The sequence below is a fragment of the Eptatretus burgeri genome, unplaced genomic scaffold (assembly GCF_056783735.1).
Source record: "Eptatretus burgeri isolate ZD-2024b unplaced genomic scaffold, Ebu_testis_v1 Ebu_testis_scaffold_65, whole genome shotgun sequence".
In the NCBI taxonomy this organism is placed as follows: domain Eukaryota; kingdom Metazoa; phylum Chordata; class Myxini; order Myxiniformes; family Myxinidae; genus Eptatretus; species Eptatretus burgeri.
Genome location: NW_028222015.1, coordinates 1 through 17,762, shown reverse-complemented (window position 1 = coordinate 17,762; position 17,762 = coordinate 1). Strand labels below are relative to the sequence as shown.

General features: G+C 45.8%; 6 non-coding genes across 6 annotated transcripts; all 6 read right to left on the bottom strand.

Moving 5' to 3' along the window:
- Nucleotides 1-1,476: 1,476 nt before the first annotated feature.
- TRNAL-CAG (transfer RNA leucine (anticodon CAG)) lies at nt 1,477-1,558 on the bottom strand. Its single transcript has one exon. It is a non-coding gene; the product is annotated as a tRNA-Leu (tRNA).
- A 3,831-nt stretch (nt 1,559-5,389) lies between these two features.
- Nucleotides 5,390-5,471, bottom strand: TRNAL-AAG (transfer RNA leucine (anticodon AAG)). Its single transcript has one exon. It is a non-coding gene; the product is annotated as a tRNA-Leu (tRNA).
- Nucleotides 5,472-7,239: 1,768 nt separating this feature from the next.
- TRNAL-CAG (transfer RNA leucine (anticodon CAG)) lies at nt 7,240-7,321 on the bottom strand. The gene has a single exon. It is a non-coding gene; the product is annotated as a tRNA-Leu (tRNA).
- Nucleotides 7,322-11,136: 3,815 nt separating this feature from the next.
- On the bottom strand, nt 11,137-11,218 carry TRNAL-AAG (transfer RNA leucine (anticodon AAG)). Its single transcript has one exon. It is a non-coding gene; the product is annotated as a tRNA-Leu (tRNA).
- A 1,764-nt stretch (nt 11,219-12,982) lies between these two features.
- Nucleotides 12,983-13,064, bottom strand: TRNAL-CAG (transfer RNA leucine (anticodon CAG)). The gene has a single exon. It is a non-coding gene; the product is annotated as a tRNA-Leu (tRNA).
- A 3,777-nt stretch (nt 13,065-16,841) lies between these two features.
- On the bottom strand, nt 16,842-16,923 carry TRNAL-CAG (transfer RNA leucine (anticodon CAG)). The gene has a single exon. It is a non-coding gene; the product is annotated as a tRNA-Leu (tRNA).
- Nucleotides 16,924-17,762: the final 839 nt, after the last annotated feature.

Genomic DNA, 17,762 nt, shown 5'->3' with positions numbered 1-17,762 from the left:
CAAATTCTCCACCTTGTCTTGACACAAGGGCACAGAGTGCAGGAGCAGTTCCGTGCAATGGTGCCAGGTGGGAACAGAAAGCGATAGGTTTGGGACAAACCCTTTGGTCATTGATCTCAAATTCAAAGTTTTGCATTGATCGGATAAGCAGTTTGAGGGAATATGATTCATGTTTTTCCTGAAATCCAAAATGGTGCTAAAGCAAGGTCAAAATTCAAGAACTTTTGGGACCTTCAAACCTGATGATGACCTCTTTATTGGTGGATGTGGGTGGGATGCCATGAACAAAGCTGAGTTCCACCACACAAAAGATCATTTAAGCCAAGTTGAGTCACAATCTCATCAGAAGTGTCAGCGAAGTTGTTGTGAGTGTTTCCGGATGGAAGGACGACACACCATACCACAAACTCACCTGAACTGTTTCAGGTGGGCAAAAAAAATATGGAATCTGGGCGGTCGGTGGTTCAAATCCTGTCTGAGTCACACCAGACTTTCAAAAGGGTGTGTGCTGCAACGTCACTTGATGATGTTTTCCTTTCATGTGTGAATCCTGAAAAAAACTCAATAAAACCAGTCAGTTTGGCTGAGCAGTCCAAGTTGCTTTGTTCAGGTTGTGTCTTTTCTGGAGATGTGGGTTCAAATCCCAATTCTGATGTGAATTTCTTGTTGTGTTTTTTTCAGGTGAGAAGACTGTTTTGATGTGGTTTCAACAAGTTGTGAAATATCGAACACGATTTTTAAAGGATTCATCTTCCAAAATTCTCAGAAATCATTCAAATGCAATCCTTTCATTGTGAGCCAATTTTGGGAGGTCGTTGGTTCAAACACCTCTGAGTCATTGCAAAGGCTTCTGAAATGGGATGTGCTGGTTTCCTGCTTGAAGTTCAGCATTCAGAAAGGACAGAGCCTGGATAAACAACCATCGGTTGGCATCCATGGTAAAGAAGACATTCCTCCTTGGGAAATGCTCCACTCAGTGTGGTGAGAAAGCTAGTGCAATTGTTGTGTCGTCGCTGGAACCCAGAGTGCCCTGAGAAGTGACGACACTTCTCCCAAACTCAGGGACAGTCTCGTCCAACACTCATGTCTTGTGTCGCTTCTGCTCGTCTGTGCATCCACGTGTGTGTGTGTGTGTGTGTGTGTGTGTGTGTGTGTGTGTGTGTGTGTGTGTGTGTGTGTGTGTGTGTGTGTGTGTGTGTGTGTGTGTGTGTGTGTGTGTGTGTGTGTGTGTGTGTGTGTGTGTGTGTGTGTGTGTGTACCAGGGCCACAACGAGGGTTGGATAATGGAAAACAAATTGGCTCACAAATGAAAGGATGGGATGCAATTAATTACAAAAATTTTCAAGGAAGAAGAAACTTTTCCAGTGTCTCTCTGAAAGTAAAGATAAATCACCTCCGACTTTTACATAGAATGCAAGATGATGTTGCACTTTGTTGAAACCACATCAAAACTTGTCACCGAAAAATAAAAATCCATGTCAGGAGTGGGATTCGAACCCACGCCGCCAGAGAGACTGCGACCTGAACGCAGCGCCTTAGACCGCTCAGCCATCCTGACTGGTCACTTTGCTGCTTGAATCCAACTTGGTGATTGCAAATCAATCCATTGGAGAAGAGGAAGTCTTTGATGTCGGAAGCAATGATGGATTCCATGACCTTGCTCATGATTGGAAGCAAGCTGATTGATCTGCAGTTTCAGGGATCTGTTTTTGCACCTTTCTCTGCAGAGTGGTCATGTTCGCTGACTTCCGTGCAGATGGCAGATGACCTTGTGCAAACGAGAGGGTGAATGGAACAGAGGGTGAGGAAGAGCAGCAGAGCAGGTTTTTCGGACACGTGGGCTGAAGCCGTCTGGGAAGAGGTTTGAGAGCAAACTCTCAACCTTGTCTTGACACATGGACACAGAGTCCAGATGCTGCTCGGTGCAACTGTGTCAGGTGGGTACAGAATGGGTTGGGTTTGGGACACACCCTTTCGTGGTTGATCCCAAATTTAAAGTTTTGCATCGATCGGTCATCAGTTTGAGATAATATGAATCAAGTTTTTCCTGTGATCCAAAATCGTGGCCAAGCAAGGTCAAAATTCAAGAACTTTTGGGGACCTTCACACCTGATGATGACCTCTTTGTTGGTGGATGGGGGTGGGATGCCATAAACAAAGCTGAGTTCCACCACACCAAAAATCATTTTAGCCAAGTTCAGTCACAATCTCGTCAGCAGTTTCAGAGAAATCTTTGAAAGTGTTCATGGACGGAAGGATGACACACCATCCCACAAGCTCACCTGAACTGTGTTCCAGGTGAGCGAATGAAAATGGAGTCTGGGAGGTCGGTGGATCAAATCCTTTCCGAGTCACACCAGACTTTCAAAAGGGTATGTGCTGCTGCCTTGCTTGACAATATTTTAATTTCTCGCGTGAGTTTGCCTGGTGTTGTCTTCACGGTGAGAGTAGTGGACTTTGGATCCTCAGTTCCTGAGTTTGATTCCTGCTGAGCTGTTGAATTCATACCAGGTGGGCATAACTTAGCCCGTCATCCTTCCGAGGTCGGCAAAATGAGTGCCAGCATGCTGGTATGTGAAGTCCACCATCGACGAGCTTGACCGTTTTCACCAAGAAAATAAGCATGCAGCAGCTTGGCAGGTCCTGAGAGAGATCACCAACAAGAAGGCTTCCCCAGCTATCAGTATCAAAGGTAACACCACAGCAGAACATCTGTACTGCTGGTTTAAACATTTTAGCAATCTGCAAGGTTATCCTGAGCAGAACACCAATCCTGACGATCCACTCCTCAATCACAGAGTTGTTGACATTGTTTCCATCAACACCGGTCCGTTCTTTGTGGAGGACCTCCAGAAATTCCTGAGAAAGTTCAAACAATTCAAGACTCCTGGCCTCACCAACATTCCAGCTGTCGTCTGGAAGAGCCCACTTTTTCATCAAGAGCTGCCAGACTTTTACAACGAAAGCTATGGAGGCAAAAAACCAGCGACCTTCTCCAAATTTGCCATCATTCCTCTGCCTAAAAAAGGCAAACTCTCTCTTCCATCTTATTACAGAGGTATAACATTGTCACCTCTCGCCTCAAAAATCTACAATTCTATGCTGCTTCATCGGATTATCCCTCAGCTCCATCCTATTCTCTGACGCAACGAGAATGGTTTCTGGAAAGGCAGATCTGCAGCACCACAGATTCTTGCCTTAAAGAGGATCATAGAAGAACTAAAGATCTGAAAGAGGAAAGCAAGCTTCGTATTTGTGGATTTCTCAAAGGCCTTTGACAATGTCAACAGAAGGTCATGCTTCAAATTATTTTGAACTCTGGCATCCCAGAAGAAACAGTGCAAGCAATTGCCATGAGGTACAACAACTCCTCGAGCGCTGTTCAAAGTATGGATGGCTCAACAATGGAGTTTCTCACAACTGCAGGCATCCTCCAAGGGGACACCCTTTCTTCTTATGTTTTTGGAAGAGTTGTGGATTCCATTCTCAGGCAGTCAATGGAGACCATGAAAGAGAAAGGAATTGACAGCAAGCCAAAAAGATCAAATAATGACAGAGATAAGCATCTTGCAGACATTGACTCAACAGATGGCATCGCCTGACAAGCGACACTTTTCAAGGATGCTCGAGACCTTCTAATTTCTGTTGAGGATGCTTCAGCGAAGGTCGGTCTGTTTCTCAATGCCAAGAAAACAGAATACATCACAATAAGTGAGGGTGCTAATCATCTACCAATCTTCTCCAAGAATGGCTCATAACTAAATTAAGTCAAAGACTTTATGTACTTCGGGTCTTATGTAGCTAACTCCAAGAAGGACTTCATATCACGCAAAGGTCAAGCCTGGAGTGCATTTCACAGGCTGCAGCACATCTGGTCGTCTAACATTTCAAGATCTACTAAACTTGCATTCTTTAGAGCTTGCGTTGAGAACACACTCTTGCGTGGATCAGAGACATGAACGATGAAGAAGGCCGTGCAGGACCGGCTCGATGGCACAAACACTCGGCTTCTTATGAGAGTTCAGAACATCAGCTGGCGGGAACACAGAACAAAAGCAGAGATATACGGAGACATATCACCCATTTCTTCCACTGTAGCTCGTCGCAGAACATGTTTTGCTGGTCACTCTTTCCACGCCAAAGACCAAATAATATCTGACATGATCTGCTTGAGATTGCCTTGTCCAACAAACAGAAGAAGGCCACGGAACGACATCGACTGCGCAGCAAGGGATATCCAGCATGACATGACGGACATGCAGAAACTGATGATGGACAAAAACTCATGGCGCGGCATTGTGAACACGATCTCGGATGCGTCCGCTGAGTCGGAGTAGTATGCTGGTATCCTGTGTCGGTGTGCCGACCCATTCAGGATTGTGACCAATAGCCAAGGAGACTGCTTCAGCAGCAACAACGCTCTGCACAGAGGATGGTTCCAATCCCCTCATCCTAGTGTGAGTACTGAACACATCAGTGAGACCAGTCAGGATGGCTGAGCAGCCCAAGGTGTTGTGTTATGGTTGTATTCTTTTTGGAGTTGTGGGTTCAAGTCCCACTTCTGATATGGATTTCTTGAGCTTTGTTTGTGTGAGAAAAACTGTTTTGATGTGGTTTCAACAATGTGTGAAATATCTTCCTTGCTTTGTTCAGGATTTTTCTTTTTCCAAAACATTTTGCAATCATTCCTGCAACATCCCTTCATTGTGAGCCAATTTTGTGAGGTCGGGGTTCAAACCCCTCCGAGTCATCACAAAGGCTTTTGAAATGGTTTGTGCTGCTTCCTTGCTTGAAGTTCAGCGTTTAAAAAGAATCGAGCCTGAAACAAAAACTACAGGTTGGCATCCATGGAAAGAAGACATTCCTCCTTGGGAAATGCCACACTGAGTATTGTGAGAAAGCCGGTGCCATTGTTGTGTCGTCGCTGGGACCCAGAGTGCCCTGAAAAGTGACGACACTTCTCCCAAACTCAGTGTCAGTCACGTCCATCAGTCTTGTTTTGTGTCGCTTCTGCTAACCCTAACAGCATCCGTGTGTGTGTATGTGCGTGTGCGTGTGTGTGTGTGTGTGTGTGTGTGTGTGTGTGTGTGTGTGTGTGTGTGTGTGTGTGTGTGTGTGTGTGTGTGTGTGTGTGTGTGTGTGTGTGTGTGTGTGTGTGTGTGTGTGTGTACCAGGTCCACAACAAAACTTGCATCATGGAAAACAAATTTACTCACAAATGAAAGGATGGGATGCAATTGATGCACAAAAATTTGGAGGACGAAGAAACTTTCATAGTGTCTCTGGAAGTGGAGACAGAAATCAACAACGACTTTGACAACGCATGGAAGTTGTTGTTGCAGCTTGTTGAAACCACCTCTCGACTTGTCAAAGAAAAAAACAAGTTTGATGTCAGGAGTGGGATTCGAACCCACGCCTCCAGAGAGACTGCGACCTTAACGCAGCGCCTTAGACCACTCGGCCATCCTGACAGTTTTCTGTGTTGCTCGAATCAAACTTGGTGATTGGAAATCAAGCCATTGGAGAAGAGGAAAGATTTGATGTCGGAAGCATGATGGATTCCATGACTGCTGATGATTGGGAGAAACCTGACTGGTCTGTCATTTCAGGGATCTGTTTTTGCACCTTTTTATGCAGAGGGGTCATATTTGCTGACTTCCAGGCAGATGGCAGATGACCTTGTGCAAATGAGAGGGTGAAGAGAACAGAGAGGGTTCATTGAAGCAGCAGAGCAGGTTTTTCGGAAACATGGGCTGATGCCGTCTGGGGCGAGGTTGAAGAGCAAATTCTCCACCTTGTCTTGACACAAGGGCACAGAGTCCAGGAGCAGCTCCGTGCAATGGTGCCAGGTGGGAACAGAAAGCGATAGGTTTGGGACAAACCCTTTGGTCATTGATCCCAAATTCAAAGTTTTGCATTGATCGGATAAGCAGTTTGAGGGAATATGATTCATGTTTTTCCTGAAATCCAAAATGGTGCTAAAGCAAGGTCAAAATTCAAGAACTTTTGGGACCTTCAAACCTGATGATGACCTCTTTATTGGTGGATGTGGGTGGGATGCCATGAACAAAGCTGAGTTCCACCACACAAAAGATCATTTAAGCCAAGTTGAGTCACAATCTCATCAGAAGTGTCAGCGAAGTTGTTTTGAGTGTTTCCGGATGGAAGGACGACACACCATACCACAAACTCACCTGAACTGTTTGAGGTGGGCAAAAAAAATATGGAATCTGGGCGGTCGGTGGTTCAAATCCTGTCTGAGTCACACCAGACTTTCAAAAGGGTGTGTGCTGCAACGTCACTTGATGATGTTTTCCTTTCTTGTGTGAATCCTGAAAAAACTCGATAAAACCAGTCAGTTTGGCTGAGGAGTCCAAGTTGCTTTGTTCAGGTTGTGTCCTTTCTGGAGATGTGGGTTCAAATCCCAATTCTGATGTGAATTTCTTGTTGTGTTTTTTTCAGGTGAGAAGACTGTTTTGATGTGGTTTCAACAAGATGTAAAATATCGAACAAGATTTTTAAAGGATTCATCTTCCAAAATTCTCAGAAATCATTCAAATGCAATCCTTTCATTGTGAGCCAATTTTGGGAGGTCGTTGGTTCAAACACCTCTGAGTCATTGCAAAGGCTTCTGAAATGGCATGTGCTGGTTTCCTGCTTGAAGTTCAGCATTCAGAAAGGACAGAGCCTGGATAAACAACCATCGGTTGGCATCCATGGTAAAGAAGACATTCCTCCTTGGGAAATGCTCCACTCAGTGTGGTGAGAAAGCTGGTGCAATTGTTGTGTCGTCGCTGGAACCCAGAGTGCCCTGAGAAGTGACGACACTTCTCCCAAACTCAGGGACAGTCTCGTCCAACAGTCTTGTCTTGTATCGCTTCTGCTCGTCTGTGCATCCACGTGTGTGTGTGTGTGTGTGTGTGTGTGTGTGTGTGTGTGTGTGCGTGCGTGCGTGCGTGCGTGCGTGCGTGCGTGCGTGCATGCGTGCGTGCGTGTGTGTGTGTGTGTGTGTGCGTGTGTACCAGGGCCACAAGGAGGGTTGGAAAATGGAAAACAAATTGGCTCACAAATGAAAGGATGGGATGCAATTAATTCCAAAAATTTTGAAGGAAGAAGAAACTTTTCCAGTGTCTCTCTGAAAGTAAAGATAAATCACCTCCGACTTTTACATAGAATGCAAGATGTTGTTGCACTTTGTTGAAACCACATCAAAACTTGTCACCGAAAAATAAAAATCCATGTCAGGAGTGGGATTCGAACCCACGCCTCCAGAGAGACTGCGACCTGAACGCAGCGCCTTCGACCGCTCGGCCATCCTGACTGGTCACTTTGCTGCTTGAATCCAACTTGGTGATTGCAAATCAATCCATTGGAGAAGAGGAAGTCTTTGATGTCGGAAGCAATGATGGATTCCATGACCTTGCTCATGATTGGAAGCAAGCTGATTGGTCTGCAGTTTCAGGGATCTGTTTTTGCACCTTTCTCTGCAGAGTGGTCATGTTCGCTGACTTCCGTGCAGATGGCAGATGACCTTGTGCAAACGAGAGGGTGAATGGAACAGAGGGTGAGGAAGAGCAGCAGAGCAGGTTTTTCGGACACGTGGGCTGAAGCCGTCTGGGAAGAGGTTTGAGAGCAAACTCTCAACCTTGTCTTGACACATGGACACAGAGTCCAGATGCTGCTCGGTGCAACTGTGTCAGGTGGGTACAGAATGGGTTGGGTTTGGGACACACCCTTTCGTGGTTGATCCCAAATTTAAAGTTTTGCATCGATCGGTCATCAGTTTGAGATAATATGAATCAAGTTTTTCCTGTGATCCAAAATCGTGGCCAAGCAAGGTCAAAATTCAAGAACTTTTGGGGACCTTCACACCTGATGATGACCTCTTTGTTGGTGGATGGGGGTGGGATGCCATAAACAAAGCTGAGTTCCACCACACCAAAAATCATTTTAGCCAAGTTCAGTCACAATCTCGTCAGCAGTTTCAGAGAAATCTTTGAAAGTGTTCATGGACGGAAGGATGACACACCATCCCACAAGCTCACCTGAACTGTGTTCCAGGTGAGCGAATGAAAATGGAGTCTGGGAGGTCGGTGGATCAAATCCTTTCCGAGTCACACCAGACTTTCAAAAGGGTATGTGCTGCTGCCTTGCTTGACAATATTTTAATTTCTCGCGTGAGTTTGCCTGGTGTTGTCTTCACGGTGAGAGTAGTGGACTTTGGATCCTCAGTTCCTGAGTTTGATTCCTGCTGAGCTGTTGAATTCATACCAGGTGGGCATAACTTAGCCCGTCATCCTTCCGAGGTCGGCAAAATGAGTGCCAGCATGCTGGTATGTGAAGTCCACCATCGACGAGCTTGACCGTTTTCACCAAGAAAATAAGCATGCAGCAGCTTGGCAGGTCCTGAGAGAGATCACCAACAAGAAGGCTTCCCCAGCTATCAGTATCAAAGGTAACACCACAGCAGAACATCTGTACTGCTGGTTTAAACATTTTAGCAATCTGCAAGGTTATCCTGAGCAGAACACCAATCCTGACGATCCACTCCTCAATCACAGAGTTGTTGACATTGTTTCCATCAACACCGGTCCGTTCTTTGTGGAGGACCTCCAGAAATTCCTGAGAAAGTTCAAACAATTCAAGACTCCTGGCCTCACCAACATTCCAGCTGTCGTCTGGAAGAGCCCACTTTTTCATCAAGAGCTGCCAGACTTTTACAACGAAAGCTATGGAGGCAAAAAACCAGCGACCTTCTCCAAATTTGCCATCATTCCTCTGCCTAAAAAAGGCAAACTCTCTCTTCCATCTTATTACAGAGGTATAACATTGTCACCTCTCGCCTCAAAAATCTACAATTCTATGCTGCTTCATCGGATTATCCCTCAGCTCCATCCTATTCTCTGACGCAACGAGAATGGTTTCTGGAAAGGCAGATCTGCAGCACCACAGATTCTTGCCTTAAAGAGGATCATAGAAGAACTAAAGATCTGAAAGAGGAAAGCAAGCTTCGTATTTGTGGATTTCTCAAAGGCCTTTGACAATGTCAACAGAAGGTCATGCTTCAAATTATTTTGAACTCTGGCATCCCAGAAGAAACAGTGCAAGCAATTGCCATGAGGTACAACAACTCCTCGAGCGCTGTTCAAAGTATGGATGGCTCAACAATGGAGTTTCTCACAACTGCAGGCATCCTCCAAGGGGACACCCTTTCTTCTTATGTTTTTGGAAGAGTTGTGGATTCCATTCTCAGGCAGTCATTGGAGACCATGAAAGAGAAAGGAATTGACAGCAAGCCAAAAAGATCAAATAATGACAGAGATAAGCATCTTGCAGACATTGACTCAACAGATGGCATCGCCTGACAAGCGACACTTTTCAAGGATGCTCGAGACCTTCTAATTTCTGTTGAGGATGCTTCAGCGAAGGTCGGTCTGTTTCTCAATGCCAAGAAAACAGAATACATCACAATAAGTGAGGGTGCTAATCATCTACCAATCTTCTCCAAGAATGGCTCATAACTAAATTAAGTCAAAGACTTTATGTACTTCGGGTCTTATGTAGCTAACTCCAAGAAGGACTTCATATCACGCAAAGGTCAAGCCTGGAGTGCATTTCACAGGCTGCAGCACATCTGGTCGTCTAACATTTCAAGATCTACTAAACTTGCATTCTTTAGAGCTTGCGTTGAGAACACACTCTTGCGTGGATCAGAGACATGAACGATGAAGAAGGCCGTGCAGGACCGGCTCGATGGCACAAACACTCGGCTTCTTATGAGAGTTCAGAACATCAGCTGGCGGGAACACAGAACAAAAGCAGAGATATACGGAGACATATCACCCATTTCTTCCACTGTAGCTCGTCGCAGAACATGTTTTGCTGGTCACTCTTTCCACGCCAAAGACCAAATAATATCTGACATGATCTGCTTGAGATTGCCTTGTCCAACAAACAGAAGAAGGCCACGGAACGACATCGACTGCGCAGCAAGGGATATCCAGCATGACATGACGGACATGCAGAAACTGATGATGGACAAAAACTCATGGCGCGGCATTGTGAACACGATCTCGGATGCGTCCGCTGAGTCGGAGTAGTATGCTGGTATCCTGTGTCGGTGTGCCGACCCATTCAGGATTGTGACCAATAGCCAAGGAGACTGCTTCAGCAGCAACAACGCTCTGCACAGAGGATGGTTCCAATCCCCTCATCCTAGTGTGAGTACTGAACACATCAGTGAGACCAGTCAGGATGGCTGAGCAGCCCAAGGTGTTGTGTTATGGTTGTATTCTTTTTGGAGTTGTGGGTTCAAGTCCCACTTCTGATATGGATTTCTTGAGCTTTGTTTGTGTGAGAAAAACTGTTTTGATGTGGTTTCAACAATGTGTGAAATATCTTCCTTGCTTTGTTCAAGATTTTTCTTTTTCCAAAACATTTTGCAATCATTCCTGCAACATCCCTTCATTGTGAGCCAATTTTGTGAGGTCGGGGTTCAAACCCCTCCGAGTCATCACAAAGGCTTTTGAAATGGTTTGTGCTGCTTCCTTGCTTGAAGTTCAGCGTTTAAAAAGAATCGAGCCTGAAACAAAAACTACAGGTTGGCATCCATGGAAAGAAGACATTCCTCCTTGGGAAATGCCACACTGAGTATTGTGAGAAAGCCGGTGCCATTGTTGTGTCGTCGCTGGGACCCAGAGTGCCCTGAAAAGTGACGACACTTCTCCCAAACTCAGTGTCAGTCACGTCCATCAGTCTTGTTTTGTGTCGCTTCTGCTAACCCTAACAGCATCCGTGTGTGTGTATGTGCGTGTGCGTGTGTGTGTGTGTGTGTGTGTGTGTGTGTGTGTGTGTGTGTGTGTGTGTGTGTGTGTGTGTGTGTGTGTGTGTGTGTGTGTGTGTGTGTGTGTGTGTGTACCAGGTCCACAACAAAACTTGCATCATGGAAAACAAATTTACTCACAAATGAAAGGATGGGATGCAATTGATGCACAAAAATTTGGAGGACGAAGAAACTTTCATAGTGTCTCTGGAAGTGGAGACAGAAATCAACAACGACTTTGACAACGCATGGAAGTTGTTGTTGCAGCTTGTTGAAACCACCTCTCGACTTGTCAAAGAAAAAAACAAGTTTGATGTCAGGAGTGGGATTCGAACCCACGCCTCCAGAGAGACTGCGACCTTAACGCAGCGCCTTAGACCGCTCGGCCATCCTGACAGTTTTCTGTGTTGCTCGAATCAAACTTGGTGATTGGAAATCAAGCCATTGGAGAAGAGGAAAGATTTGATGTCGGAAGCATGATGGATTCCATGACTGCTGATGATTGGGAGAAACCTGACTGGTCTGTCATTTCAGGGATCTGTTTTTGCACCTTTTTATGCAGAGGGGTCATATTTGCTGACTTCCAGGCAGATGGCAGATGACCTTGTGCAAATGAGAGGGTGAAGAGAACAGAGAGGGTTCATTGAAGCAGCAGAGCAGGTTTTTCGGAAACATGGGCTGATGCCGTCTGGGGCGAGGTTGAAGAGCAAATTCTCCACCTTGTCTTGACACAAGGGCACAGAGTCCAGGAGCAGCTCCGTGCAATGGTGCCAGGTGGGAACAGAAAGCGATAGGTTTGGGACAAACCCTTTGGTCATTGATCCCAAATTCAAAGTTTTGCATTGATCGGATAAGCAGTTTGAGGGAATATGATTCATGTTTTTCCTGAAATCCAAAATGGTGCTAAAGCAAGGTCAAAATTCAAGAACTTTTGGGACCTTCAAACCTGATGATGACCTCTTTATTGGTGGATGTGGGTGGGATGCCATGAACAAAGCTGAGTTCCACCACACAAAAGATCATTTAAGCCAAGTTGAGTCACAATCTCATCAGAAGTGTCAGCGAAGTTGTTTTGAGTGTTTCCGGATGGAAGGACGACACACCATACCACAAACTCACCTGAACTGTTTGAGGTGGGCAAAAAAAATATGGAATCTGGGCGGTCGGTGGTTCAAATCCTGTCTGAGTCACACCAGACTTTCAAAAGGGTGTGTGCTGCAACGTCACTTGATGATGTTTTCCTTTCTTGTGTGAATCCTGAAAAAACTCGATAAAACCAGTCAGTTTGGCTGAGGAGTTCAAGTTGCTTTGTTCAGGTTGTGTCCTTTCTGGAGATGTGGGTTCAAATCCCAATTCTGATGTGAATTTCTTGTTGTGTTTTTTTCAGGTGAGAAGACTGTTTTGATGTGGTTTCAACAAGATGTAAAATATCGAACAAGATTTTTAAAGGATTCATCTTCCAAAATTCTCAGAAATCATTCAAATGCAATCCTTTCATTGTGAGCCAATTTTGGGAGGTCGTTGGTTCAAACACCTCTGAGTCATTGCAAAGGCTTCTGAAATGGCATGTGCTGGTTTCCTGCTTGAAGTTCAGCATTCAGAAAGGACAGAGCCTGGATAAACAACCATCGGTTGGCATCCATGGTAAAGAAGACATTCCTCCTTGGGAAATGCTCCACTGAGTGTGGTGAGAAAGCTGGTGCAATTGTTGTGTCGTCGCTGGAACCCAGAGTGCCCTGAGAAGTGACGACACTTCTCCCAAACTCAGGGACAGTCTCGTCCAACAGTCTTGTCTTGTATCGCTTCTGCTCGTCTGTGCATCCACGTGTGTGTGTGTGTGTGTGTGTGTGTGTGTGTGTGTGCGTGCGTGCGTGCGTGCGTGCGTGCGTGCGTGCGTGCATGCGTGCGTGCGTGTGTGTGTGTGTGTGTGTGTGCGTGTGTACCAGGGCCACAAGGAGGGTTGGAAAATGGAAAACAAATTGGCTCACAAATGAAAGGATGGGATGCAATTAATTCCAAAAATTTTGAAGGAAGAAGAAACTTTTCCAGTGTCTCTCTGAAAGTAAAGATAAATCACCTCCGACTTTTACATAGAATGCAAGATGTTGTTGCACTTTGTTGAAACCACATCAAAACTTGTCACCGAAAAATAAAAATCCATGTCAGGAGTGGGATTCGAACCCACGCCTCCAGAGAGACTGCGACCTGAACGCAGCGCCTTCGACCGCTCGGCCATCCTGACTGGTCACTTTGCTGCTTGAATCCAACTTGGTGATTGCAAATCAATCCATTGGAGAAGAGGAAGTCTTTGATGTCGGAAGCAATGATGGATTCCATGACCTTGCTCATGATTGGAAGCAAGCTGATTGGTCTGCAGTTTCAGGGATCTGTTTTTGCACCTTTCTCTGCAGAGTGGTCATGTTCGCTGACTTCCGTGCAGATGGCAGATGACCTTGTGCAAACGAGAGGGTGAATGGAACAGAGGGTGAGGAAGAGCAGCAGAGCAGGTTTTTCGGACACGTGGGCTGAAGCCGTCTGGGACGAGGTTTGAGAGCAAACTCTCAACCTTGTCTTGACACATGGACACAGAGTCCAGATGCGACTCGGTGCAACTGTGTCAGGTGGGTACAGAATGGGTTGGGTTTGGGACACACCCTTTCGTGGTGGATCCCAAATTTAAAGTTTTGCATCGATCGGTCATCAGTTTGAGATAATATGAATCAAGTTTTTCCTGTGATCCAAAATCGTGGCCAAGCAAGGTCAAAATTCAAGAACTTTTGGGGACCTTCACACCTGATGATGACCTCTTTGTTGGTGGATGGGGGTGGGATGCCATAAACAAAGCTGAGTTCCACCACACCAAAAATCATTTTAGCCAAGTTCAGTCACAATCTCGTCAGCAGTTTCAGAGAAGTCTTTGAAAGTGTTCACGGACGGAAGGATGACACACCATCCCACAAGCTCACCTGAACTGTGTTCCAGGTGAGCGAATGAAAATGGAGTCTGGGAGGTCGGTGGATCAAATCCTTTCCGAGTCACACCAGACTTTCAAAAGGGTATGTGCTGCTGCCTTGCTTGACAATATTTTAATTTCTCGCGTGAGTTTGCCTGGTGTTGTCTTCATGGTGAGAGTAGTGGACTTTGGATCCTCAGTTCCTGAGTTTGATTCCTGCTGAGCTGTTGAATTCATACCAGGTGGGCATAACTTAGCCCGTCATCCTTCCGAGGTCGGCAAAATGAGTGCCAGCATGCTGGTATGTGAAGTCCACCATCGAAGAGCTTGACCGTTTTCACCAAGAAAATAAGCATGCAGCAGCTTGGCAGGTCCTGAGAGAGATCACCAACAAGAAGGCTTCCACAGCTATCAGTATCAAAGGTAACACCACAGCGGAACATCTGGACTGCTGGTTTAAACATTTTAGCAATCTGCAAGGTTATCCTGAGCAGAACACCAATCCTGACGATCCACTCCTCAATCACAGAGTTGTTGACATTGTTTCCATCAACACCGGTCCGCTCTTTGTGGAGGACCTCCAGAAATTCCTGAGAAAGTTCAAACAATTCAAGACTCCTGGCCTCACCAACATTCCAGCTGTCATCTGGAAGAGCCCACTTTTTCATCAAGAGCTGCCAGACTTTTACAACGAAAGCTATGGAGGCAAAAAACCAGCGACCTTCTCCAAATTTGCTATCATTCCTCTGCCGAAAAAAGACAACCTCTCTCTTCCATCTTATTACAGAGGTATAACATTGTCACCTCTCGCCTCAAAAATCTACAATTCTATGCTGCTTCATCGGATTATCCCTCAGCTCGATCCTATTCTCTGACGCAACGAGAATGGTTTCTGGAAAGGCAGATCTACAGCACCACAGATTCTTGCCTGAAAGAGGATCACAGAAGAACTAAAGATCTGCAAGAAGAAAGCAAGCTTCGTATTTGTGGATTTCTCAAAGGCCTTTGACAATGTCAACAGAAGGTCATGCTTCAAATTATTTTGAACTCTGGCATCCCAGAAGAAACAGTGCAAGCAATTGCCATAAGGTACAACAACTCCTCGAGCGCTGTTCAAAGTATGGATGGCTCAACAATGGAGTTTCTCACAACTGCAGGCATCCTCCAAGGGGACACCCTTTCTTCTTATGTTTTTGTAAGAGTTGTGGATTCCATTCTCAGGCAGTCATTAGAGACCATGAAAGAGAAAGGAATTGACAGCAAGCCAAAAAGATCAAATAATGACAGAGATAAGCATCTTGCAGACATTGACTCAACAGATGGCATCGCCTGACAAGCGACACTTTTCAAGGATGCTCGAGACCTTCTATTTTCTGTTGAGGATGCTTCAGCGAAGGTCGGTCTGTTTCTCAATGCCAAGAAAACAATACATCACAATAAGTGAGGGTGCTAATCATCTGCCAATCTTCTCCAAGAATGGCTCACAACTAAATTAAGTCAAAGACTTTATGTACTTCGGGATCTTCTGTAGCTAACTCCAAGAAGGACTTCATATCACGCAAAGGTAAAGCCTGGAGTGCATTTCACAGGCTGCAGCACATCTGGTCGTCTAACATTTCAAGATCGACCAAACTTGCATTCTTTAGAGCTTGCGTTGAGAACACACTCTTGCGTGGATCAGAGACATGAACGATGAAGAAGGCCGTGCAGGACCGGCTCGATGGAACAAACACTCGGCTTCTTATGAGAGTTCAGAACATCAGCTGGCGGGAACACAGAACAAAAGCAGAGATATACGGAGACATATCACCCATTTCTTCCACTGTAGCTCGTCGCAGAACATGTTTTGCTGGTCACTCTTTCCACGCCAAAGACCAAATAATATCTGACATGATCTGCTTGAGATTGCCTTGTCCAACAAACAGAAGAAGGCCACGGAACGACATCGACTGCGCAGCAAGGGATATCCAGCATGACATGACGGACATGCAGAAACTGATGATGGACAAAAACTCATGGCGCGGCATTGTGAACACGATCTCGGATGCGTCCGCTGAGTCGGAGTAGTATGCTGGTATACTGTGTCGGTGTGCCGACCCATTCAGGATTGTGACCAATAGCCAAGGAGACTGCTTCAGCAGCAACAACGCTCTGCACAGAGGATGGTTCCAATCCCCTCATCCTAGTGTGAGTACTGAACACATCAGTGAGACCAGTCAGGATGGCTGAGCAGCCCAAGGTGCTGTGTTATGGTTGTATTCTTTTTGGAGTTGTGGGTTCAAATCCCACTTCTGATATGGATTTCTTGAGGTTTGTTTGTGTGAGAAAAACTGTTTTGATGTGGTTTCAACAATGTGTGAAATATCTTCCTTGCTTTGTTCAGGATTTTTCTTTTTCCAAAACATTTTGCAATCATTCCTGCAACATCCCTTCATTGTGAGCCAATTTTGTGAGGTCGGGGTTCAAACCCTCCGAGTCATCACAAAGGCTTTTGAAATGGTTTGTGCTGCTTCCTTGCTTGAAGTTCAGCGTTTAAAAAGGATCGAGCCTGAATCAAAAACTACAGGTTGGCATCCATGGAAAGAAGACATTCCTCCTTGGGAAATGCCACACTGAGTATTGTGAGAAAGCCGGTGCCATTGTTGTGTCGTCGCTGGGACCCAGAGTGCCCTGAAAAGTGACGACACTTCTCCCAAACTCAGGGACAGTCTCGTCCAACAGTCTTGTCTTGTATCGCTTCTGCTCGTCTGTGCATCCACGTGTGTGTGTGCGTGAGTGCGTGCGTGCGTGCGTGCGTGCGTGCGTGCGTGCGTGCGTGCGTGCGCGCGTGCGTGTGTGTGTGTGTGTACCAGGGCCACAACGAGGGTTGGAAAATGGAAAACAAATTGGCTCACAAATGAAGGGATGGGATGCAATTAATTCCAAAAATTTTGAAGGAAGAAGAAACTTTTCCAGTGTCTCTCTGAAAGTAAAGATAAATCACCTCCGACTTTTACATAGAATGCAAGATGTTGTTGCACTTTGTTGAAACCACATCAAAACTTGTCACCGAAAAATAAAAATCCATGTCAGGAGTGGGATTCGAACCCACGCCTCCAGAGAGACTGCGACCTGAACGCAGCGCCTTAGACCGCTCGGCCATCCTGACTGGTCGCTTTGCTGCTTGAATCCAACTTGGTGATTGCAAATCAATCCATTGGAGAAGAGGAAGTCTTTGATGTCGGAAGCAATGATGGATTCCATGACCTTGCTCATGATTGGAAGCAAGCTGATTGGTCTGCAGTTTCAGGGATCTGTTTTTGCACCTTTCTCTGCAGAGTGGTCATGTTCGCTGACTTCCGTGCAGATGGCAGATGACCTTGTGCAAACGAGAGGGTGAATGGAACAGAGGGTGAGGAAGAGCAGCAGAGCAGGTTTTTCGGACACGTGGGCTGAAGCCATCTGGGACGAGGTTTGAGAGCAAACTCTCAACCTTGTCTTGACACATGGACACAGAGTCCAGATGCGACTCGGTGCAACTGTGTCAGGTGGGTACAGAATGGGTTGGGTTTGGGACACACCCTTTCGTGGTGGATCCCAAATTTAAAGTTTTGCATCGATCGGTCATCAGTTTGAGATAATATGAATCAAGTTTTTCCTGTGATCCAAAATCGTGGCCAAGCAAGGTCAAAATTCAAGAACTTTTGGGGACCTTCACACCTGATGATGACCTCTTTGTTGGTGGATGGGGTGGGATGCCATAAACAAAGCTGAGTTCCACCACACCAAAAATCATTTTAGCCAAGTTCAGTCACAATCTCGTCAGCAGTTTCAGAGAAGTCTTTGAAAGTGTTCACGGACGGAAGGATGACACACCATCCCACAAGCTCACCTGAACTGTGTTCCAGGTGAGCGAATGAAAATGGAGTCTGGGAGGTCGGTGGATCAAATCCTTTCCGAGTCACACCAGACTTTCAAAAGGGTATGTGCTGCTGCCTTGCTTGACAA